The 26531-nt window shown below is 36.1% G+C and overlaps 1 protein-coding gene across 3 annotated transcripts in view; it reads right to left on the bottom strand.

Moving 5' to 3' along the window:
• LOC129235674 (uncharacterized) overlaps positions 1-26531 on the bottom strand; it is a 206045-nt gene that overhangs the window by 130652 nt on the left and 48862 nt on the right. For 2 of the 3 annotated variants that reach the window (XM_054869652.1, XM_054869653.1), the window contains exon 2: positions 104-159. The exons of the other annotated variant lie outside the window; for it this stretch is intronic. The gene's annotated coding sequence lies outside the window, so the exon portion shown is untranslated. The remainder of the gene's footprint in view (positions 1-103; positions 160-26531) is intronic. 3 annotated transcript variants of the gene reach the window in all.

The raw sequence follows: 26531 nt of genomic DNA, 5'->3' as shown, positions 1-26531 counted from the left end.
CATATTCTGCCTTGGCTCTTTCACTAATTAGCTAATTAAAATATTAAAAAACTAAAAAACTAAAGACACTTTACATAAAAAATTAGTATCGATTGATAAGTACCTGTGCTGTATACAAGTAATTTTTCTTTTAAGTTGGCGGCAAATGGCATCAGAAATCTGGAAAAATTATGAAAAATTTTAATTAGTGTAAATAGTAAAAGTTTGAATAAAATAGTCTGCCTAATTTAATTATCTAGTACAAGAAAAAAATGTATAACAAAATCAAGGTATTCATCAAACTGAGAGGAAATTTTTCATTTCAAATAAATTGAACCAAATCAACCAGAACTAATTTCAGCGCTGCAAAGTTTCCGAAGTTGAAGCATCTAAAAGGCATCTAAAAACAACCCAGCATCTCATAGAAAAGAAAAAGAAAGACAATACTGCATTTAAGCTTCACATCAAAGCAGAAAAACAAACAAAAAAATTATTATTTCCTAATATAGACTCTCGAACATCTTACGAAGCGTAATCAATTTCGATTAGTGGCTGCGAGTAATATTGACACATTAGCTATAAAACAATTTACATACATACATACATTAGTCCACATGAGCCTTCCCAAAGCGAAATTAACGACAATAAAATTTAAATCATAAGCAAAAGGTCTAAGAAAAAATAAGGCGTAAAAAAATTCAAAACAAAGAACAGATTCATTTCCATTATCAGACGCCTGCATGGAAGGCAAATAAAAACAAAAAACAACAAAAAATAAAAGCACAACAACAACAATATCAAAATAAAAACAACAACAACAAAATAAAAAAGGCATTAAATAGAACCAAAAAAGAAAAGATCTGAAGAGAATTTTGATTACACGCATCTACCCTTTTTTCGTTTTATTATAAGCCACTATGGCATTTTAGGAATTCAACAAGTGAAAATCTAAAAATTTTAATATTTGAGGTCCAAGTAGCACAGTTCAACTGTGAGTAAGGCTTAAATGCGTGAATAATCTCAAAGAAAAATTTCTAAACTTGCTTCAGCGCAGAAATGTGACTACTTAGTGAAGAATCGAACTTAAATTCGATGTATTTATATGAACTCATTTACATAAATGCAAATATACATACATATATATACATGTACGATTATATATATGTGTATGTAAGACTTGGCTTCACTTAGTGTGCCCAACTGACGCCGGTTAGCACGAGAAAGAAATGACTGGCGCGTTTTGTTAAACTCGCTTAAGAAGTTTACGTGCCAATCAAGCAGAAGATGATGTCCCGCGAACGGTAAATCGTCAGCCTATAGCAGCCAAGTATACCTCTTAACGAACTACTCCGCATCTGCTTCGGCATTGTACCAGTTAGTGAACTAGTCTATAGTAGGCCCCAAAATGAATAGTCCGATTTGTGGTGAATTTCACCTGTTTTGGAAGAGTTGAAAAAATAATTAAAAATTGATAACATAAAGGTTGTCAAAAAAGTCTTGCGGTTTTTTTATTGAATTTTCAATTGTTCATAAAATCCGAGCTCCCGTAGCTTCTGGCGCGTCACCAAAGATGTGTGTGACCTGGCGTTGTCCTGATGGAAGACAATTCGGCCTCTGTTGATCAAAGATGGCCTTTTCTGCATGAGTGCTGCATTCAAGCGGTCCAGTTGTTGGTCCGAATTGAGCGTTTGGCCATAGGGGAGCAGCTCATAGTAGATGATTCCCTGCCAATCCCACCAAACACACAGAAGAACCTTCCTGGCCGTCAATCCAGGCTTGGCCACCGTCTGGGCAGCTTCACCGCTTTTCGACCACGACCGTTTGCGCTTCACGTTGTCGTAAGTGACCCACTTTTCATCGCCAGTCACCATCCCCTTCAAAAACGGGTCGATTTTGTTGCGATTCAGAAGCGATTCGCATGCATCCATACGGGCAAAAATGTTTTTTTGCGACAAGTCGTGTGGCACCCATACATCGAGCTTCTTTTTGAATACAAGCTTCTTCAAATGGTTTATAACGGTTTGATGACTCATGCCCAGCTCTTGGCCGATGCTACGGCTGCTACTATGCCGGTCTCTTTCGATCAAGTCAACGATTTTATCGCAATTTTCGACGACAGGCCTTCCGGACCGTGGCGCATTTTCGATCACCTCTGCACCAGAACGAAAACGTTGAAACCATCGTTGTGTGGCGGAAATGGAAACTGTATCGGGTCCATAAACTGCACAAATTTTATTGGCAGCATGAGATGCATTTTTGCCTTTATCGCAGTAGTACTGTAAAATATGCCGTATTTTCTATTTATTTTGCTCCATGTTTGCGACGCTATAACTCACGAACGACTAAAAGCAAACAACAATTAATAAAACACGTGTTAGCACGTGAAAAGAGCTTTCCAAAAAGCTCTAGCGTGAACCGATGCGACGAATACAACTAGAACTACGCGCTTGCAAACACAAGCTTGCGGAAATACCGCAAGACTTTTTTGACAACCTTTATTTCATTATGAATTAAAATATTCACAAAATATTTCCTTATCTGCAAATTAGTTGTTCGATTTAAACTGATTTTATTTCTACAAATTACACATTTCGATAAATTTAAATTTTAATTCTGTTATTGAATTACATTTGGTCACAAAAGTTGTTGTGCAGCAAATGCAATGTTGCGTTTTAACTGGTGGCAAACACAAAACCTTCACATCTTCATTTAATTACACTTAACCTTAATAAAAGTAGCGCAAAATTAACCACCCTATCGGAAAATATGTATATCATACTTTACACTTGTGACAAAACAAGCAATGAAGCGCGTAAAGGGCAAAATAAAGATTTCTATCACTCAAAAGTATTTGTTTTTTATTTAGTAAAAAGTTATTCAGAAACAAAATTTGAGGATTAATTTTGCGCCACCTTGTAGTATACAAACTGTACGAAAAATAATAACGCAGAGAATAGCAGATATAATAAATTTATTGAACAATTTGTGTGTGTGTGCCCTTGTGAGTGTGGTATGTGTGTGTGTGTGTGTGTGTACAAATTTGGTTAATTAACCCTTGGCAACGCGCCGAACCTCGCGACGAAGAAGTACAAAAGAAAGTAAAGAGAAAAACTACTTCATAAAGAGTATAAGAAAAAGTATTAATAAAAGAAGATTAACAGTGACATCCGTAAGCAGTAAACAGGCAGCCTAAGTGCGGCATATTTTACTTTATATAATATGTATATGAACATATGTACACCGTGCAGCCAAACCGACCAGCTCTGAAGTGCATGCCTTACGACCAGTTTGCTTCGCTTTTTCTTTTTTGAGTGCTAACACAGGCCCCATAATTTCGAGGCCGATTTGTGTCGAAATTCATTAGTTGAAAAACTAATTAAAAATTGCCAAATGAAAGCTTCAAAGATATTTTATTGTGAAGTTAAATATTAACAAAATATCTTCTTATCTGCAAATTAGTTGGTCGATTTGAACTGATTTTATACTGCTAGTGCTTTTCAGTCAGAAGTCTTTGCGACCCTGCATGCTTGCAGAATGCTTAGGGACCGCGGGAGCCAGGAAGATATATCAACACTTTTTTCAATAGTCAAGCTACGATCAAGGCTCTGACGACGCCATGGTGCATTTGAACAATTCTTATTTAATATTTGTGTTGCTTACATATCGAATTAATTATTTTGCAACTAGTACAATTCTAACCACTCTCCTACTAGTATTACTTTTCCCATTAACCACTGGAAAGTTTGCTGAGTAGTTTCTCTTTTCACTGCAGAGCATCCATACAGTAATTGAAAACACTGTAGAGTTTTGATTTTGACTCCACAGATAAGAAACGGTCAAGTTCGAAGACGAAGATTTGAACGGCATTCCTTAGTGATGACTGGTGCCGAATGCAAGAAGAATCGTTGAGACTGGCACAAACCGAAATTACCAAGTGAATAAAAACATTAGAATCAGATATCGCAAGGGTTAAAGGTTTTGCTTAAAAGAATTTTTTCATAACCATTTTTTAATTTTTATTTTTTATTTATAGCTTAGAAAATAAAACTATTTTTTTCTTAAAAAATAAAAATTATTTTAGTTAATTTTTTTACTTGAAAAATATTTTTTTTTATTTTTATTTTATTAAATTTTCTTATTTTAATTCAATTTAAATTTATAAAAAATTTTACTTAAAAAAATAAAAATTATTTTTGTACAATTTTCTGCATAAAAGCAAAACACAAATATTTTCTGAGCTTATTTTCCAAGGCCAAGAACGTATCAGATCAACTTTTGACTTCTTCAATTAAAATGAAGTTTAGTGCAGTAAAATCACTCCATCATTTTATCCGATATTTCTAAGTAGCGACTCTCAATTAAACCATTAATAGCTTGAGGCTCTTTTCGCTTCTATAGTTCTAACTTTTAATGACCTGCTCAAACTCATCATTTATTTTCTATAAAGGCCTGCAGCGCCTTGATTAAAACTAGATTTCGCTAGGTTAGGTTATGTTATGTTCAATAATGTTATGTTAAACTCCACATGATTGGTCAGGTTATGTTATGGTATGTCAGTTATGTAAGGTAAAGTTTTGTGTTATAACCCTGGGATAATAAATTATCAGATTTGGCCATCCGTTTCGACAAATTGTGAGAGTAACTTCGACTGGCACGTCAACGGGGACTGGGAATCAGAATTCTGCTCGCTCCCTTTACACGTATTCACACACTCGTCCAAACAGTCGTTGTTCAGTAAGCAATGAAGTAACTTTGGCGGAGACTGTATTGACTTTTCTTTTGTATATCACCAATACAATCTCACGACCTAAGCAAATCCGCTAATTCTTTCAAAATCGCTGAGAGCTAGTTAACGGTCTGATGTTGTCCATACCTCTGCATTATGTACATCGTGAACGGTCTGCACTCGCATTCCTTACAACTCGTACTACTCGTCTTGGGAAACCACGACTTGAACACGATGAGGGAAGATCAAGCGCTGTAATTTACTTTTAGCGTCTCTTCCTTCGTTATATATAGTATTACTAGTCGCTGCTTAATGGCGTATGCCAATAGAGCGGGTTTTCCGGCACACAATTTTTACCGCAGCTACATTGAAGATAAGGATATCGAAAGCTGTGCACACTAGCTTTAATATTGTCCCACTTTAGAAAGGGTACAATGTCGCTCTTCACAACTTATCTGGCATAAGTTTGCCTCTTTCCTGGACACGAATTAAAGCAGTCACCTGTTACCTATTTCCTATTTCCACGAGGCGTCTGATATTCGCTTTTGAAACCTCAGTAGTATTTCTAACATCTCGATCCATAAATAAACAAGCGCAATATTTCTTAAGAAATTGTTATAAATTTGCGCACAAAACAATCTAAACGTTCATTATCTTAATTCACAGAAATGTCACCGTTAATATTCAAAAATCAAAAGTGCATAAATATTGTCCACGTATATAAAATATGTATTACGTGTATTAATTTGTGTTCCCGGTTACCATTTGAATCGCATGAATAGCTTTTAATTGCCGGGCAGTCGTCATCGCATTGCGTCAATTGCCTACCGGTGACTGTTCTCTCGGGAAACAGAGACTTACATATACATGTACATATATACGCACATACATAAAATAATTCTACGGGCATAGTGGACAATGGTGGGTTGGGTGCAGTCACTATTGAGATTATGGAAATAACACAGACAGAAAAGCAAAAGTTTACAACGAAAATGAGTAATTCACGTCTATAAGATGACGTTCGTAAGCTCTGGTGATTAAAAGTGTAGAAAGTACCTTGATCAAAAAGTTCCTAGAATATCTGCAGAAAGTTCAAAATTCAAGTTTATTCCTCAAAACTGGAACTTATTCCTCTTGAATAATTTCTTGCACCCTATTTTCGGTATAGCCATCAGAGCCGTCTCCGATATCTCCATTACTTCCTTTCGGGTGCTAGTTCCCCGTAGTAGTCGATCAAAGAGAATTAAATCGCAGCGAGCCATATCAGGTGAAATCGATGGCTGTTAGATGGTATTCGTTTCATTCTTGGTCAAAAATTCACGGATAATAATAGTGATTGTGATGGTGCAGTATCATGGTGGAATATCCAAGACGAATTGCTTCACGTAATCATCTCATAACGTCCAAATAATAATCCCTATTAACTGTCAGACCCTCTGGCAAAAATTCGTGGTGTACAATACCGTTATAATCTATAAAAACCATGACCTTCGCTTTCTTTCTTGGTTCATTAGGAGCTCGCCACTTACTCGGCTGGTGTCCGGATTGCGTGTCGTACTCAGAAGCCCACACACCTACGACTCATCTCCAGTAATGATGCGTTTGATGAATGTTGGGTCGGATTCAGCTTTGGAATCATGTATTGGGCGATATCAACGTGGTCTCTTATTTGCTTGAAATTCAGCACCTTTTGAACCAACTTTGCAGAAACGTGACAAACTAAAATCATTACCTGTAATGTGCTGAACTGATCCATAAGGAATGTTCAACTACTCTTCCAACTCTCTGATGGTTAATTTGCGGTTGTTAATCAACTTCTTTCACTTTTCTTATGCGCTCATCAGTTTTCGTTGTCTGCCTGTCACTGCGTTCATTGTCCGCGATGAACTAGCAATTTCTTCTGAAGCGTCCATGCCACTCGTAAACGTCTGTTTTGTTTAAAGTATCATCACCGAAACAGTTCCCCAATATTTCTAAAGTTTTCGCAACATTGAAAGAAGGGCTTAAAGAAATAAAAACGAGAGTATTATCCACAAATGAAATCTTCATTTACTCGGACAGTCAAGCAGCAATAAAAGCGCTGGAATCAAAAACGCACTCGTCAAAAACAGTTCTAGAATGTTTTAAACTACTAGATGACGTGTCTAAGTGCTACAAGGTGCACCTTATCTGGGTACCAGGCCACAGGGACATTCCAGGAAATTGTAAGGCGGATGAACTTGCAAGAGCTGGTACAACGCTCGATCTCGAACCGGATAAGGCGCTGATACCCATGCCTATAGCCACTTGTAAATTACTTATAGACAGGGAAACCATCAAAAAGGTAAATACAATCTGGCAAAACCTCACAACATGCGAACTAAGCAGACAGACATGGCCGAACTGGAACAGCAGTCGATCGAAGATCTTGCTAAGATTCAACAGGGAATCTATAAGAAAAATAATAGGTGTATTAACAGGTCATTGTTTAATAGGCAGCCACGCTAGAAGGTTAGGACTACCTTACTTCGATTTCTGTAGAAGCTGTCTAAATACAGAAGAAGAGGAAACAGTCAGACACCTTTTATGTGAGTGTGAAAGCCTAGCTAGGAGAAGGCTGCGCACCCTCGATACAGCATTTCTAACCGATGTAGCGGATATAGCCCATCTAAAACTAACGAAGCTCTGCTCGTTTATTAAAGCAACCGGATGGTTTGAAAGGGAACACGTAGAGTAAGGATAAGCTCCAGTGGTATCACAATGGACCTGCCGAAGGTCTAAGTGTGTCTTACGACAACCACCCTACCTACCTACCTACATTGAATCCATTTTTAATAGAAAATTTACTACAAATTCGTTGTTGCAAAATTCAATCTTATTTTTGAAACTGTAAAAAATCGAAAACACGTGCAGAAGTAGATTTACTCAAGACGACGTTACTTTTACAAATGTCAAGAAATGGCTATAAAATGTTCGTGGGAACGTTAATCACAGGCATGGCAACCTAACAAAAAAACATAAAATAGAACTCAAATCCGTTTGACTTAAAGCGCCACCTGGCGGTTGTTCCGGGAACTTTTTGATCAAGGTGGTATTTGTATTCGCATTCGTACTTGTATTCATTCTGTACTATTCATATTCATATTCATATTCTATTAATGCTCATATTAAAATTCGTTCTATTATTTGTATTCTTTTTCGTATTTGTATTCATATTCACACTCAGTTTATTGCTCGAATAACTTGAAAGCTCTACACTAATACAGAAATGGTTCTTCCCAGCAAGTGAAATTTCGATTGAAATTGCACGTATTTGGTTTATAAAATCCTTTAAAATAAGTAATAAATTATTAATATTAATTATTAATATTAATAATAAATTATATTAATTAACCAATTTTTTAGGCTACCGAATATATTTTTATGAGCCTTTTTATGTTCCAGTTTTGCTCATCACTATAGTTAGTAGGTAATTTAAATTTGTATAGATTAAATAATTTTTACTATAATTTTATTTGTAAACACAAGCATGTAAACATTTGTGTAAAATAGTGAAGCGCCATAAGAATCGCGTGCAATAATGAAACGTGCATAAATGAATAAAATGGAATCGTAAAGATGAATGTAGCGAATGAATATGCGCGCTAACCAAGTACTAGCGACTGCATAATGAGCCCATCAAAAAAAAAGCTTACGTTTTTCTATAAAACTTGTGCTTTTTGTATTTTTTTTCAACTCAATTACTTCAGTTTATCTTTGTTCAGCGGCTATGCTTTATTAGCTATGGCGGTCAAAGGTGACTGACAGTCATTGACAATGTGAACAAAAGTCTCCACATAAGTATTCGAATGTATATTTTCATAAATATGCTTAATTTTTGTTAAGTGTGCATATATGACGTATGTATTACATATCTCGTTCATATGTATTTACATGCAAGCAGTCATTCATTTTCAACCTTATGAATTATGCCATTCACCCGCTTTTACTCCACTGACTTTGTGACAATTTTTCATGTCTTACTTATCTCTATTTTTTGTTTCTTCAACCTACATTTGTATGCGAATATATTGTCAAAAAATCTTAAAGAAAAACACATCCAAAAATTTCTGGAGAAAAAAAATGAAAGCGCGCGTCCGTCACTTTATTTATAATTAGCTTAGTGCGGGTGTGTGTGTGTGGAATTATGAAAGTTGACTCAGACTTAGCTACAGACCCAGCCATAGATCAAGACTTACGATAGGGCCTTTCTGAGCCATGCATAATCTCAAATATTATGTAAATAAATGACTGCCCAAGCGAGGGCTACTTGGATTCAAAATTGTCATTGTGATACCATACAGAGGAAAAACAGAGGCGGAAAAGGAAGAATCGGCATTGTATTCTAGGATGACGACCAAACGCATGTGTAATACCAACAATTCATCAGGAAAATGTTTTTACAATCATCTTAGGTTAGCGTTGCAATTTTCGAACGCCACTCTCGTTTTTTGTCTTTGCTGTCATTGATGAACTATTTTGATTTTTTTGGTCAGTTGTTAGTCACTTACTCATCGCCGATTCTTTCTTTTTTTTGTAGGTAATTGGCTAGAATTCTTCAACAGTGCGCGTAGGTTGTTCGTAATATTACTTTTTAGTTATTTTTTTTCTCTTCACTGCCAGACAATACATTCAAAAACGCTAATTAAAAGTTCAGCATGTTGACCCTCAGTATTGATTTGGTCACAAGTAAGTTGACCACTACAACTGCAACTAGAATGCATGTGCATTAGGGTGGTCAGAAAAAAACAAAGTTGCTAAATATGTATTACCCCACGCCCCATTTTTCATTATTGAAAAAGAAATGGCATGCATTTTTTATTTATTTTGAAATCGGTTGATATTTAACGCTGCCTGAAAGTCCATGAAATTTCCCATGTATTTTACGTGTGAAAAAGTTAAAAATTAATATTTTTCAATATTTATTTCTCCACACAAACTTTTAAGCTATGACTTTAAAAACTAGTATTAAAAATTAAAAGAAAATATAGCAATATACTGTGATATATCACAGCTCTACGTGGCGACCTAAGTGCAGCATTTACACCCAGTTGCTATTTCCGAATTCCTTCCTCTTTTACAGAAACAAAAAAGGCATAAAAAATTATAAAAAAATATCTAAGTACATACATTACGCATATACATAGTACATACATTATGTATATCAAATTAATAACCTTCTCTCATTGAAATTGCGAACACACCAGACTTCCGCAAATCTAAAATCGCAACAATTTTCACACCTTCGATGAAGGTCTTAAAACAAGGTAAAGCGAGAAGGAGTAGCAAACCTGAGTACAGAACCTCTGTATGAGGGTTTCTAATTTTATAATAAGTCATGAAATTCCATTATTCTCAATCATTTAAATAGTAGGGAGAAATCAATTAAAAATGAAATAAATGCCCTGATTATTTTCAATAAAATTCCCCCTAAATTCGAAATCAATTTAAAATTCTAATTTTTAATTGAAAGTATTGAGTTTTTTTTCGTAAGTGCTCTTCACCTAGCAGGTGATGCATTCTCTAGCCACCCACAATACCAACAAACAAACATTAATATTTATTAGATGTCCAAGTAGCTGAGCGTTACGGCAAATATTTCATTTTTCACGCTGCTGAGTTTGGGACGCATCATCGCACACAGTTCAGATTACACAACACAGTTATTTACTAAAGCAGACAATGAGGTAGTCAGTTCGCCCTCTAGTCAGACCGATAGCCAGTGGAGAGTAAGGTAGTCAAACAACAAATCAGTTGGTGAGTTAGTCATTTAGACAAAAACCTATGGCATGCAACTTGTCCCCGTATGTGTGTATGTGTGTGTTAGTTGAACAAATATGTGCGCAGTCAAGTGCGCACGCATGCCATCAGCAACTGGCAGAAATGGCACAAGTTGCCAACACCCGCATATTTTTTGTCTTTCGCATGTTTTTGTTTGTTTGTTTGTTTTAATTTAATAAAATTGTCTTCTTGCGTCAGAATATGAATGGCACATATTTTATTCTTCTGTTATATGGGCATACACTCGTTGTCAGCTAATTAGAAACGCGATATTTTAATCTGCTTTGACGACTGTTTTCTGGTTTTTTGTTTTTCTAAATTTTATTACCTTTTTATAAAAATATAGTTCATTCTACCACAAATATTATATAAATGAAATTTTCAAAATCTATTAAAAATTGCAGAAAAAAAAATCATCAAAATTTTTGAGTCAATTAAAAAAACCAGTTGGCACGCAGTTTGAATCGGCTCAAAGTTATCGCTGATTTAAATAATCGTTTAATAAATATTATATAAATCAAAGTTTAAACTTTATAATAATTCGAATTAAAAAAAAAATTATAAAAATTCATAAAAAATCGAAAAAGTTGCATAAAAATACACCCGAAACCAGCTAATTAGAACCGCAATATTTAAAAAATGTTAACTACTTTTCTTTTGTTTTTCTAAATTTCATTACTTTTCATAAAAATATAATTCATTTTACAACAAATATAACATAAATCAAAGTTTCAGACTTTATAAAAATTCGAATTTACAAAAATTATAAATTACTAAAATTAAAAATTAAAAAAAATTTCATCAAAACTTTTATTTAAAATTAAAAACAAAGAAAATTGGGAACTTTGTTTCATAGCCCATTGAATTTTTTTTTTATTATTATATAAATCGAAGTTCCAAATTTATAAAAATTTGAATTTATGAAAATTATAGGTTTTTAAAATTTCTAAAAAGTTCAAAAAAAAAGTTTAATAGTTTTATAGCCCCTTAAATATCAGTATAATGAAGTGCAAGTTTGAAGTAGCTCAATGCTCTAACTTATTTTTGAGAACTTTTTCTTTATAATCAGTCGCTAGAAGATTTGCCAAATTACTTTTTTAAACTATTTCGTAATTCTAATTTTTCCTTGTGTTGCACCCAGCCTATGCATACATGTATTCGTCTTATACAGGTTGTTGTTGTTATTTTGTGTACATATTTACATACATATAGGGTGTTTTTTTAGAGGTTAGGTTTTCAAGTTGGCACTACTTTTTTCGTAGACGGTATTTTTGACAGCTGTCACTTGATTTATGCTCAGTTTGGTTTGCCATTTCATAATGAATAGACTTACACATGAACAATGTTTGCAAATCGTGCAAATTTGGGCCCAAAACGAGATGGCCACCGATCCCGATTTTCACAAGAAAATTTTGTTCAGCGATGAAGCTCACTTTTGGTTGAATGGGTATGTCAATAAGCAAAATTGTCGTATTTGGAGTGAACATAATCCACAAGCCATTGCTGAGACGCCGTTACATCCTCAAAAAGTCACTGTTTGGTGTGCTCTATGGGCAGAGGGAATTCATTGGTCCATATTTCTTTAAAAATGAAGCCGTCCATAATGTTACAGTCAATGGAGAGCGCTATAGAGCCATGATTAATGACTTTTTCGTGCCTGAATTGGACGATGTTGATGTGGACGACCTTTGGTTCCAACAAGACGGCGCTACATGCCATACAGCCAACGCAACAATCGATTTATTGAAGGAAACTTTTGGTGAGCGCATTATCTCGCGCCGTGGACCTGTGGCGTGGCCTGCAAGATCGTGCGATATAACACCGCTGGACTATTTTTTGTGGGGCTATGTGAAGTCGCTTGTCTACGCAGATAAGCCCGAGACGATTGACGTCTTGGAAGAGAATATTTGGCGCGTTATTGCTGACATACGGCCCCAATTGCTGCAAAAAGTGGTCGAAAATTGGGCCTCTCGGCTGGAATTTATTCGAGCCAGCCGCGGCGGCCACTTGCCCGAAATCATTTTTAAAACATAATGGCAAACACTTATCTTTATAATAAAGCTAAATTCTTGGCCATAACATTAAATTATATACGTTTTATTTCATCTTGAAAACCTAACCTCTAAAAAAAACACCCTGTATATACACTCGTATCGCCCCTGTCGTTGTGTCATTACATGCAATGGAAACGTGCTTTATGACATTTGAAGGCCATTTGTAATGTGGTATTTTGCACAAAAAAATACATTGAAATACACAAAGGTACACTCCTACAACAAAACACACTTACATCAGTATTTACCTGCAAACAAAACGAAAATAATAATACAAATTATTACCAGTCCCTACAATTTTAAATTCATGCAACAGTCACTCTAATACATCTAAATCATTTCTCATATGCATGCACATGGATGCCCGTCAGTAAATCACTTTTCAGACGTGTGTGAGTAAAGGTGATCGCGAGTTTCGGGTATATTAGTGAGCATCTGTGACAAATACAATAGCAGTGCAAAATGTTGAGAGCGCTTTAAAGGCAACTAATGACGGTTGATTTATTGCTGCGGTTTTTTTTATTGCTTTATCTGTATGTACCTATGTGTATGTCCATATGTATATAAGCGTGTTTTATACGAGTATAAAAGACAGTCAAATTTCTACTTCAATAATAATTTGATTTGTTTTGACAACTAATTTTGTTGTTTTTGCCTAAGCTACACCAAAATAATTATCTGTTTGTTTTTAGAAATTTATGAAATTTTTATTAGTCTTTTTTTATTAATTTGATTTTTTTATTTTTTTATATTTACTTTATTTTTCACTCAACAATTTTATAATTTAAATAAAGCGATTTTCAATTTTGGCTTTAAACATTTGTAGTAATGTTTACACGTTTGTACTCGTGCCGTATTTTTAAGTACTATGTGGTATTTTTCACAATTACAATTTTTTTCTGAAATATATGAGCCCTTACTCTTAAGTGATTGCCAATGTATGTAAATATGGATGTGAGTTCAAACTTTGAGGCCCGGCTGACAGAGCTATTCTGAGCCCATATGAATATAAAAAGGCTTTTTTCTTCTAGTATGTTAAACTTTCATATTAATTTCAATTTCTAATTCAATGTCCTCATTTTCGAAATTAATCGATAAATACGTATAAATTATGACTCGATGATATTTGAGTAAGTATAGAGAAGATAAAAGTGGTAATATATTTACATACAAACCACCTTGATCAAAAAGTCCCCGGAACAACCGTCAAGTAACGCTTTTTTATGTTTTTTTTTGTTAGGCTGCCACATCAATGATTAACATTCCCTCCAAAATTTCATCGCCATTTCTTGACATTTTTAAAAGTTACGTCGTCTTGAGTAAATCTACTTCTGCACGTGTTTTCGATTTTTTACAGTTTCAAAAATAAGATTGAATTTTTCAGCTATATTATTTGTAGTAAATTTTCTTGTTGCGAAAACTTTAGAAATATTGGGGAACTGTTTCAGTGATGATACTTTCAAGAAAACAGACGTTTACGAGTGGCATGGACGCTTCAGAAGAAATTGCTAGTTCATCGCGGACAATGAACGCAGTGGCAGGCAGACAACGAAAACTGATGAACGCATAAAAAAAGTGAAAGAAGTTGGTCAACAACCGCAAATGAACCATCAGAGAGTTGAACATTCCTTATGGATCAGTTCAGGACATTACAGGTAATGATTTTAGTTTGTGTCACGTTGCTGCAAAGTTGGTTCCAAAGGTGTTGAATTTCAAGCAAATAAGAGACCACGTTGATATCGCCCAATACATGATTTCCAAAGCTGAATCCGAATCAACATTCATCAAATGCATCATTCCCAAAAAAAAAAGCTATGCTAAGGCTATGATGTGAGATTAGCATTTATATTGGGCTACAATTGTCGGACGATTTTGCAGTTGGTTACGCCATCGTTCGTTCGGTAGCCTTAGAAGATTAAAAAAAAAAATAAGTATATAATTGTCTATGTACTCAGTAGGCAATTGGTGCCAAGTTTCACTGATTCTTTTGCCCTGCGATTCCCCTCGATGTTGCAATGGAGCTCGTGTTATATTTGGGCAGAAAGAGATGGATACTTTGGAGATTGGCAGCCACTTTGTGTGGGCATTTATCGCCGTCTGGCAATCAGTGAAAATGTACATATCATCTCCAAATATCGTATCACACTGTACTAGTGTCACAGCCGTAATTACTGTCATCGGTTCAGTCTGAAAAACGCTGGAATAGGCGAGGAGCCGGATATTTCCAGATGTTCAGAATATACACTCTGCTCACTTTACCCTTGGGGTTTGAGCCATCTGTGTATACACGGATGGATCCGCCCTGCCTTACGGGACTCTTCTTGAGGATAGGAAAGTCGTGAACGTTCTGGTGGTAGTTATAGGCAGAAGTGCATAGTTCACTGGACTAGTGGGAAGCTCCGAAATACCAATTAGGATTGCATACCAAATGTATGGCATTGCTGGTATTTAACCGCTTACTTAAAGTGCCAGTCTATTGAAAAGCAAAAAGAGAAATAACTTCAAAATATCACATAATAAAAATCAATATTTACGTCATATGAATAAGTCCATAAAACTCTGTTGTTTTTGAATAAAAAGGTAATTGTGTGAACTTCATGGACCATCACAACTCATTGTTTGAAAGAAAAACTCAAATATCGCCTATGGAAAAGTATAAACTTATCCAACACATGTTTTGTATTTACAAACAAAATACTTACACATAGATAGATCTTATTCATGCATTAGCTGAAACATTTCTCTAAATTCTTGTTTTCTAGCTAAATCAGCTTACAAGCATAAAGTTGCCAGACCCATTTGCTTCTCATATGTTCCGAAGTGGCCGATTTCATGCCGCAATTCCACTATTCTACTTCCCCTTCCTAATGAATACAGTCTCGTGCCGACAATTATTTTATGCAGCAAAATCTATTTATTTTTTCATTATTTATTGCCTTCCTCTTTCAAACGCTTAACTACATTTGCTTGTCTGTCATTACCGTATCTGCATATTTCATCTATTTTTGGCTTCATTTGTTTCATCTCAAATGCTTCAACATGTGTAGCCACACATATTTTCGCTAAATTGCTGCATGTTCTTCCTTTCATACCACCTACGCAAACCGGTTGCTGCTAAGCGTGTGAATTTTTGAAGCCGGTCGAATCTGCCATAGCAAATAAAGCGATTTTTGTTCACGTTTTTATTTTTCTGCGTATGTTAGTCAGACAAAAAAGGCGCTCGATTTGATTAAAATACTAAAAGCATTTATTTGCAATTATTACATAAAATTATTTGTAGAAATTTGCGTTCTGAAGCTAGTATGCATTCATTATAACTTCTCATCAAGTGGAGTCAGTTAATTAATTGATGAATTTTCAAATTTGGGCAGCTGTTTTACTCTGGAATGACCCGAAATAAACTCTAATCAGACATAGACATAGATTGCTTTCAAGTTTGGTCTACTCATTCTACCCTCTACTCATCACAATACCAGTCCAAACCCAGTTCACTTATTAAACTCCAGGTTGAGCTGCGTTAAACTGAGCGTATGTGCCTTTCTTCTGGCTGTCTCAACCTTTTCCGCATCAGGGAGAAGGTGCATTGGAAGCTCTTGAGACTTGTCGCAGAAACGACAAGAATCAGTGGACCATATCCCGACCTTGAATGCCCGTGGGCATTCTCAGTTTATCCATAGGGAGGGTTATGAATTTTTTAAATCCCTTTTTGTTTTTTTTTATTTCGCCCAGCGTAGCCCCATAGTTTGGCGCCAGCTAACCTTCCTCAGTCTTAGCTCTTCAATCTTAAGCGTCTACTTAATGGTGTGTTGTCCCATAGCTCGTGTCCTATTAATGACGAGGCCGCAGCCTCTCTTGCCAATGCGTCTGCTACTGCATTCCCAGTTATACCCTGTGCCCTGGGATCCAAATTAGCCGGGAGCGATTGTACATTCCTAACAGATTCAGTTGCTCCATACACTCAAGGATTAAAGTGCTTGACTTAAGAACTAAGCTCTAATGGACTTTTTTTTCTTAGAGTTTTATATATCTAGAATCCGAATGATGTGGAGAAAAAATTTGACCCGCCCATACACACATACCTTTAGAAAATGGGCAGATATGCAAGTGTAATAAATCACAAAAGGAAAACGTGTGCATTTCCACAACAGTTAAAACAAATGAAAAACAAACAAGCAATAGATATTGGCAAAAAGAAAAAAATCCTAGTACGAAACCGGACAAGCAAACAATTTAATGATCATTTTACGTGCCAGTCAGAGTAGTGTAAGTAGGTAGGCAGCGCAAATGCGCCGTTAAATGAAAATAGCGAAATTATGTAAAAGTAGAATAAAAACAAATTCTGAACATTTTTTAGGGAAATAGCGGTAAAGAAATAAAAATAGAATAAAAACAAAACAAGTCGCTAAAAGAACACCCACGCCAATTTTCAATTGAGGCTGCCTTTTTTTAGCCTCTTGTTCTACTGTCAGTTGTTCAGTTGCGCAGTCAATTGTTTAACAGCGCCAGCAATTGTAATCATTTTACACAGACACATACACATGCACAAGTACACTTATACAAACACGATACATTATTCTATAAGCGGAATAAAGGTCAAGTTTAAATGCCAAGCCCCGAGCCAAATAAGCAGAGCAGGCGTTTCATTATTAGCCAGTGCTCAGTGCTTGGCATTCAAGTGATCGATCGCGAGAGCGCAGCTCTAAAAGTCGAAAGATCGCATTCCAGCAAACAATAAATAAAAATATCTAAGTATGTATGCATAAAAACAGGCAAACATACATACATACATCCATACATATGAAGATACACTTACGAATGTTTAACTAAATGAATGAAAGAATGAATGAATGTACGCAGAAATTATTCACTGGTTGGCTGTGTGGGTGTTTTGGGATATGCAGATATGTGGATACACTGGTGGCAATTTTCATAAGCTCAATCAGAAGAAGAAAGAAAGATATGATACGCCAATGCTAATTTAAAAGAAATAACTCATTGGCGCTTAGACACTTTATAAGGTATTTGGCCCATCTCTTTCTCCTATTTGTGACATGCGTCTTGATGTTGTTCTACAAATGGAAGGACCTACAGTTTTAAGCCGACTTCGAACGGCAAATGATTTTTAATGAGGTACGTTTTCATGGCAGAAATACACTCAGAGTTGCCATTGCCTGCCAAGGGGTGACCGCTATTAGAAAAAAACTTTTTCTTCATTTTGGTGTTCCATCCACAGAGATTCGTACCTACGTACTCCGAATGTAGGCACGCACCAACCCATTCGACTAAGGCGGTCAAAATAGCCAACAAATTTTCAAAACCCAAAAAATTTTTTACCTCAAAATGGATTTTTTATAACTAGATTTTTTCCATTGGAAAGATTAAGTAATGATCTCTAATTCATTTCTAATAATAGCTACACCTAGTGGTTTTAGAGAAACCGAATACCAGAAGCAGCACTCGGAGCCAATGCTGCAAGCCCGTGGACAGTAAGGAAACGATTCTTCGCTAACTTTGCGCATATGTAATCTTGATGGTCGATAGACAACAAACACTAGGCTCCTTCTTAAAGCAATTTCAATCTAAAGGAGACTAACATAAGTACATACATTCATCCACAAGTCCAAATGATATGAAGATAACAGTGAATTGTAATAGCAGACGAGATCAGAGGCTTAAGAAAATAGAAATGATGTATCATGCGCTAACTCTTTCCTAGCTGAAATACTCAGTCAACGCTGCTTTCTACCAACCACACAACCAAACGCTTAACTTAAACAAATTAGTGAACTAACAATTGTTTCAATGTCAACAACCGCCAGTGTAGGTACATAGCGCAATGACGGTTTATGCTGAAGATGGTTTTGTGTACCCGCAGGTGAAATTTTCCATTGCAGAAAAAAGCCAATTATTAAAACTTCCAAATCGTGTGCCACGAAATTACCGCCAAGCGCAGCAGACACGCCCCTTTGCAAAACAAAAAATAAATAAATAAATAATAAAATTACTACCAATTCAAATGGACTGACATTTGATGTGATGATTAGTCACTTCAAGACAGACTTAACCGCTAAAACTCCCGCACTACCGAGCCGCTCATTTACTCACTCGCTCTAGTCAAAAAGTAAACAGTGCCACAAATGATTAGTTCAATGCAGTAACACCCAGCCAAACTTGCTACGAACACTACCCAATTAGCACGAAACAGTTATTTATCCAACCTTTGAGGAATGAAAAATTCTCAAATTGAGAAATTTATGATTCTCGAGTTGGTATTTAAAATCACTCTCCACTGGAACTCCGACCTTTGGAAAATTTATAATTCTCAAGATGAAAACTTTATAGTACTCAAGTTGTGTTGCAGGCAAAAGCAACAATGGCTCAAAATACGAGGCTTCCGAAATTATAACAAACAACACTTTAAGTTCACTGTATTTTATTTCTTGTTCATGAAATATTTTATAAGTATGTATATGAATTTAAAGTTTATGAAATTAATAAGGTTTAACAAATTGTTTAAATTGCGTTAACTTAGAAGTGAGGTTTTTATATATTGTCGCGCCTCGTACGCGTCTGAATTTCCGTAAGCAACTGGACTTTTAAAGCACGCTTCGGTCAATTCAACGGCGTTTACAGTTAAGGCATAGTTGCATTTTTTGGTAAAATATTACAAAAGAATTTTTTACATAAATATTTGAATACAGTTTTCGTCTAATTAGTACAAAAAACAATTTTAATATGGGATTGTATTATTAATCGGTAACAAGTTGATATCTAACAATATGCTCCAATGAATCTCTAACCTTTAAGAAATATATAAGAAAAACTTAAGCAAACTACATTTTTTTACGAATTTCTATTTACTCTGTTGAGATCAACTGCAGACAAGTTGAGAAAAGCCATTTTTGGCATAAAAAAAATTCCTTAACTGTTGGTTAATGTGATACATATAATTCTCAATAGGAGCAGCTGTGCAAAATCGACGCTGAGCACTACCTTAGTTCTCAACTCAACCTCCAGTCCATCACTCTAACTAAATGTTTGTTGTGCAATATCTAACCCCCAACTAACCTTAGATATGCGATACTGCTTCTATTTATTTAATTTATTTTCTTGGCTTAGTTTTTGCTGAAAAAACCACGCATATTTGTGTTTCTCTGTATATTCGTACTTTTTTCTGTATTTCTTGGTAGTCACCCACAATTTGCTTCGCGCTCGTAGGTGATACTCGTAATTATCATCAATGCAGTTGCAATCATTATTTTCCTTTTCTATTTTTTTGCCTTTATCTTTTATGTACACAAATATTTTCTAATAATTATTTTGTTTACTCAAAGGAAATAACTACACTGCGTTGATTTTTTATTGTTGAGTTTGCGGTTTTTTTTCGCACAAGGTAAACAGGCATTTGGCAGTTTTTTTGCAAACTCTCAAATTCCAAATCTTATTAAGTGGCTAATGAATTTATTTAATGCCATAATATACGAGCACAAGAGCTTAAATGAGTTTGCACAATTTTCAACACGAATTTATATGATTCAATACATTTCAGCACACAATAAGTGATTATTTAACGTCGAATCTCACCTTCGCGTATAACTAATGCTAGAAATTGTGGAAAGTAAAAGTTGTACAAAAAACATTATTTACATCGTCGTTAATTTTTAATTTAAATTTAAAGTGCCCTTTAACTCTTTTCGCTTTCCTAACTGCCTAACAACTGCTAATAAATTCTGAAACTCGACGGCAAGGTGGGTGTAAAAACCCTCTACTCTGTTAGACTATTATCAACGCAGTGAACAAAGTCAACTAGAGTGGGTCTGGCGGTTGACGAGGGCAAGACGAAATATATGCTGACCACTAGAAAAGATACACGGCGTTTTGGATCCAGCATTTCAGCGGGCAACTACACCTTTGAAATTGTCAAGGAATTTATATATCTTGGCCCCGCCGTCACAACAACAAACGATGCCAGCCTGGAGATAAACCGACGAATCACGCTTGCTAATAGGTTTTACTATGGTCTCAGTAAGCAAATGTGTAGCAGATAACTCTCTCGCCCGACTAAATTAACACTCTCATCTATGGCGCTGAATAACACAGGCCTGTGAAATCTCGCTTTTTTACAGTTTCCTGAAGGTTTTTTTATGCTGAAAACGAATATGACCTTGAAAATGCTCCAGCACGTCAGGATTTTTGGCAATTTGAGGTTAAATAGTCAAAACATGCAGATTTTGGCCATTTAAAAAGGTGACTTTTAGATATGCAAATTCAACCTTTCTAACTCTCTAACGCCCCTCACGGTTTGCTTTTTTGGTTTTAAATGGACGAAAATTGTACCTCAAATTTTTTTGTTGATTATAATAAAGTATGAAATTTGATGAATTTTCAGCCCAAAAAAAAAGAAATTCTTAGAGCGCTTTTTGTAAAAAGTGAAAAAAACGAAAGATAATGGAATAGTATAAAATAAGCAAGTAATTAACATGAAATAAAGTAAAAATGTGTTATTGTAGATATTTTTATTATGAATTTTTACATGAACATAAAATATATTTGATATTTTATTATTTTTTTACGAACTTTTGATCATAACCAATTCAAATATGATGACAATTGTATTCACAAACAGCACGTTGCAAATGCTTAGAATAATTTGGATGACTTTTTAATACCTTATAATTGTTCCAACTTGCACTAAAGTCATGATGCAAAGATTCTACAGCTTGTTCACTGTAAAACCCTAATCCGCATTTGTTTTTCAAACAAAATTGTGGCACATGATGAAACAAAGCGTGAATTTTTGGAGTTACTGAAGTACCAAGATCCAGGAAGCTTTTCTGGAATTCGTCGATATCATTTTGATACGTGTCCTTTAATACTGAAGAAAAGCAACTGTCAACAACTTTCTTTAAATTTTCAAAAGCTTTTACAAATTTAAGGCACTCCAAATTACATATAGCTCTTAGTTTATCGACACTATCCAAAAGTTTTTTGCATTGATTACCTTCAAAGGCAGGAGAACCGTAAGTTAGCGACCTTTCAACGTGACAATTTTTGGCCCACAGTAAACTTACTTCTTCAAATTTTATCATCATGTCATTGAATATAGTGTTTACTGCTCCAATCATCAAATGCAACTCGGGAGGCGGAATAATGTCTAAAATTTCTTTTCGTGAATCAAGCGATGAAAAAACTGGAAGATTAACACAATTTTTGTAATTTTTGGCTTTTTTATAGTTTTTACCTTCGTGAATCCAGCATTCATAATTTCTTACACAGTTTCCAATACTTCTAGAGTTACCACAAAGATTTAATTTACCACTCTGAGCGTCGCATCATGTGCATGGATGTGTACTAGTATGAGTCATTAATCCAGTGATGATGTTTGCTAATTTAAGATCAGTTGCAACGATGCCGAGAAGATCATTTATGTCCAAAGCTGACCAAATGAGTTTAACATTTGTAAAATTCTCTTGAACGTTAGGTGCAGCACATAGAAGTAAAACTTTTTTGACACCAGAAGATTTAAATTTTTTCGTAGAATTTTGAATTTTCATTGTTTTTGATTCTTCTTTAATCTGTAATGAGACACATATTTTTAAGAATCCACCTCCTCCATCGATGCCAAATTTAAAATGTAGTTCATCGGCGTTTTGCTCACGCTCTCCACATACGAAATTTATGAAACCTTTTGTATCTTTACAAATTATAACTCGCTCTGGTTCCTGAGTTACATTTTTAGCCTTCTCACGTATAAATGGAAAATCGCGTTCTTCAAAGAATGAATCTAGTTTGTGATTCTTTTCGACAATTTTGTTTCTCAAATGTGGTTCAATAATTCGATTACTGTTTGATCCTTTACGAACTGCTTTTGCTATCTTATAGATCGTATTATTGCTGCAATTTAAATCACTCTGTAATTTATATAGCTCATCATTAGAAATTTTTGAATTTTTTGTCATTTTTGGTTTAACATCCAAAATTAACGGCTTACCGCGAGTTTGTGACAATACAACCAGATTTTTATCTTCCGTCTTCTTTTTAGTGCTGGTATTTTTCTCATTTATAACACTCTTCAACAATGAACTAATTAACTGTTCTTTTTCTGTTACATTACAATTATTTTCAATTTTCTCTTTGACATTAGCGATTAAAATACTAGGAGTACACTTATGTCCTGATCGTAAATAACCTAGGCAGTTTTCACATTTTTTGTTATTATTTGTCGATTTTATTGTTTTTAGAGTATTATTTTTGTGAAAATTTGCGACAATTGTTGGCATTCTCACTAATTCACATAAACGACATTCGCATTTTTTTATGACAGAATTTCGAGTATTTCTTTGCAGCGGCATAAATTCACAGTAATCAGGTAACTTCAATTTATATTTTTCTTCGTCACAGTTATTGTTAGATGAACGATACACTTTCAATTTGCAACTAGCACACACGACAGCTGGTAATCTCTCATCATTTGTATTGTAACCCCTCAACAAATTTAAAATTTTTGTTTTTAGCACTCCTTTAACTTCAATAAGTACTTGAGCCTTTTTCAAACAAATTAAACATAATCTATATTATAACGATTTTGTTCGTGAGTTCCAGCCTTCTTATACGATAACCGCGCCATTATAAAATAAAGAATGTCAACTTTTTTAACAAACGAAGAATATTGCAAAACTTAAAGGACATGTATTTTTCACCATAGCAAAAAACAAAATAAAATTTTACTGCTTAAAAGAATAAAATATCTTATGCAAGAAAGGTTCACTCAACAACATTAAAGATACCGACCGGGTGTCAACAGCGCATTGCATTGTTTTGCTTCCACGCGCATCACAATCATATGCAGAATTTTGAAAGTAAACAAAGAGCATGATGTCTTATATATAAACTTTTTAAATCTTTAGGATAAGAATAAGTTATTAGGAAAGTTATTAGGAATAAGTATTAAGTTCTAAATCATAAGCAAGATGTATAACGTTTTGAAAGATGATCAGTTAAACAATCTTTTAATTATTGTTTTTCGTAGATATATATTTTCTTTTGCATATAATTGTCAATATTTTCAATAGATATTAAAATATTATCAATTATTACATGAAAAATATAGTCAATATTTTCACAATACAATATTTTTATTTTATGTAACGTTAATTATATGGATATTTTATATTATTCGATTTTTTCGTTTTTTTCACTTTTTTCAAAAAGCGCTCTAAGAATTTCTTTTTTTTTGGGCTGAAAATTCATCAAATTTCATACTTTATTATAATCAACAAAAAAATTTGAGGTACAATTTTCGTCCATTTAAAACCAAAAAAGCAAACCGTGCCCTGTAAAGGGCGAATTCAAAATAGTATAACTTTTTTTATATTAATCGTAAAAATATTTTAAAAAAGGACCTTAAAGCTAAAGAGTAGTACTTTGCGATGCCGTTGTGGAAAATTAAAAAAAACTTTACCTTGCTCAAAAAAAATTAAAAAAATGGCCAAAATCTGCATTTTCTGACTATTTAACCACAAATAGCCAGAAATCCCGACGGGCTGGAACATTTTCAAGGTCATATTCGTTTTCAAAAAAACCTTCAAGAAACACCCCCGTTTTAGAAACTGTACCTCGCAGGACTGTGTAATGGATTGTGTCGCAAACTGATGTAGTGTATTTAGGAGAAAAATATTTCGGAAAATCTTCGGTCCTCTTCGTGTTGGCGATAACTACTGCCGCCGAATGAACCACGAGCTGTATGTGCTCTGGGACGATGTGGACATAGATAAGCGCATCGAGCGACGAGCGTATGTATGCGGAAGCTTCAGCAAAGAAGGTGTTCAGATGGCAAGTTAGAGGGCAACGGCGTAGGGGAAGACTATGCCTCCGATGAAAGGACCAAGTCGAGGGAACCTATCATCGCTTGGTGTAACAAATTGGAGAAGGCGCGCGTAAAGCAGGGACGCCTGGGGACTCTCGTTATAGTCGGCCTTAAACCGGTAACGGGATGTGTTAATGGCACCGGCAAATAAGCAACTGTCCATTGTACCGCAACAAAAGGCGTCTCTTTTGACTATCAGGTGAGCAAGTCGGTTGTGGCTAGCCTGCGCACCTACCGCTCCTACCGAGATACCAGGACATGTCATGGAATAACCTAAATTAATGCATTCAGTAACATCGTTCTAACCAGTGAGCATGACTCTAGGCTGTGACAAAAGTACAAAGACGAACTGATAGTGACATTCACGATACTTTGGCCGTAGTTGAATCCTCGAGCGTTGCCAAAAAACACTGTTGTTCTTTTAGCTTACCGGAGTAGTCATTTCGGCTTTTGTCGATGTGTGGCTTCAAGCCTTGTACCTGATCTGAGGCTGCCGTGTGCTGACACGCAAATAGTAGGTGATCCACCAGTTGAATTTCCTGCACTTATTGCCTCCTGTAAGTGCCAGTTTGCCAACTGCCTTTACTGATGACGACCCCTGCAAACGAAATAAGGAACACGATTTGAGGGCATGCACCTGGAATGTCCGGTCCCTTAATGGGGAAGGTGCCTCTGCCCGGCTGGTTGATGTCCTCGTGAGAGTAAAGGCTGACATCACTGCCATCCAAGAGATGCGATGGACGGGGCAAGGTAAGAAAAACATAGGACCTTGCGACGTCTACTACAGCTGCCATGTAAAGGAGCGCAAATTCGGTGTCGGATTTGTTGTGGGAGAGAGACTTCGTCGCCAAGTACTGTCGTTCACTCCGGTGGACGAGCGTCTCGCAACAATCCGCATCAAAGCGCGATTTTTTAACATCTCGCTAATTTGCGCCCACGCCCCGACGGAAGAGAAGGACGATGCGACCAAGGATTCTTTCTATGAGCGCTTGGAACGTTCCTATGAGCGCTGCCCCCGCCACGACATAAAAATCGTGCTTGGCGACTTCAACGCCAGGGTGGGCAAGGAGGGAATTTTTGGTCCCACAGTCGGAAAATTCAGCCTGCACAACGAAACATCCGGTAACGGACAGAGGCTGATCGACTTCGCCGGGGCCCGAAACATGGTAGTCTGTAGCACCAGATTCCAGCATAAGAAGATTCACCAAGCTACCTGGCTGTCTCCAGATCGAAAAACGCGAAACCAGATCCATCATGTTGTGATAGATGGAAGACACGCTTCTAGTGTATTAGATGTACGTACGATCCGAGGACCCAACATCGACTCGGATCATTACCTTGTTGCAGCCAAACTGCGCACACGCCTCTGTGCAGCAAAAAACGTACATCTACCTACGCAAAGAATGTTCGGCATCGAAAAGCTGCAATCACAACAGACAGCCAGAAGATTCGCCACTCGACTCTCACTCCTGCTCTCGGAGAGCACTGCCCAACACACCGGCATGTGCGAGCAATGGAGCAACATTTCTCGTTCCCTACGTACCGCCGCCGAAGAAGAAATCGGATTCCGGCGAGCCCGAAAAAACAATTGGTACGACGAGGAATGTCATGCTGCCGCCGAAAGAAAAGATGCCGCCTATAGAGCCACGCTGCGATCGGGCGCAACGCGAGCCATGTGGGATCGTTACAGAGAGCTAAAAAAGGAAGAGAGACGTATTATCCGACAGAAGAAACGAGAGGCCGAAATACGTGAGTGCGAGGAGCTTGAGATGCTGGCCAACAGGAACAACGCCCGAAAATTTTACCAGAAAGTTCGGCGGCTTACAGAAGGTTTTAAGACCGGGGCGTTGTCCTGTAAGAACAAAGACGGCGATCTGGTGACTGACGTACAGAGCAATCTTAAATTATGGAGGGAACACTTCTCGAACCTGTTAAACGGTGACAGCTGCGCATGTCATAGAGAATGTGAAGATCCCGATACCCCAATCGTTGACGACGGAATTGTCGTTCCGCTACCCGATCATGACGAGGTGAGAATAGCGATAATGCGGCTAAAGAACAACAAAGCCGCGGGTGCCGACGGACTGCCGGCTGAGCTATTCAAACA

This window comes from Anastrepha obliqua, chromosome 1 (assembly GCF_027943255.1).
Source record: "Anastrepha obliqua isolate idAnaObli1 chromosome 1, idAnaObli1_1.0, whole genome shotgun sequence".
Lineage (NCBI taxonomy): Eukaryota > Metazoa > Arthropoda > Insecta > Diptera > Tephritidae > Anastrepha > Anastrepha obliqua.
The sequence above is the reverse complement of the archived record's forward strand: the minus strand, read 5'-3'. Positions and strand labels throughout refer to the sequence as shown.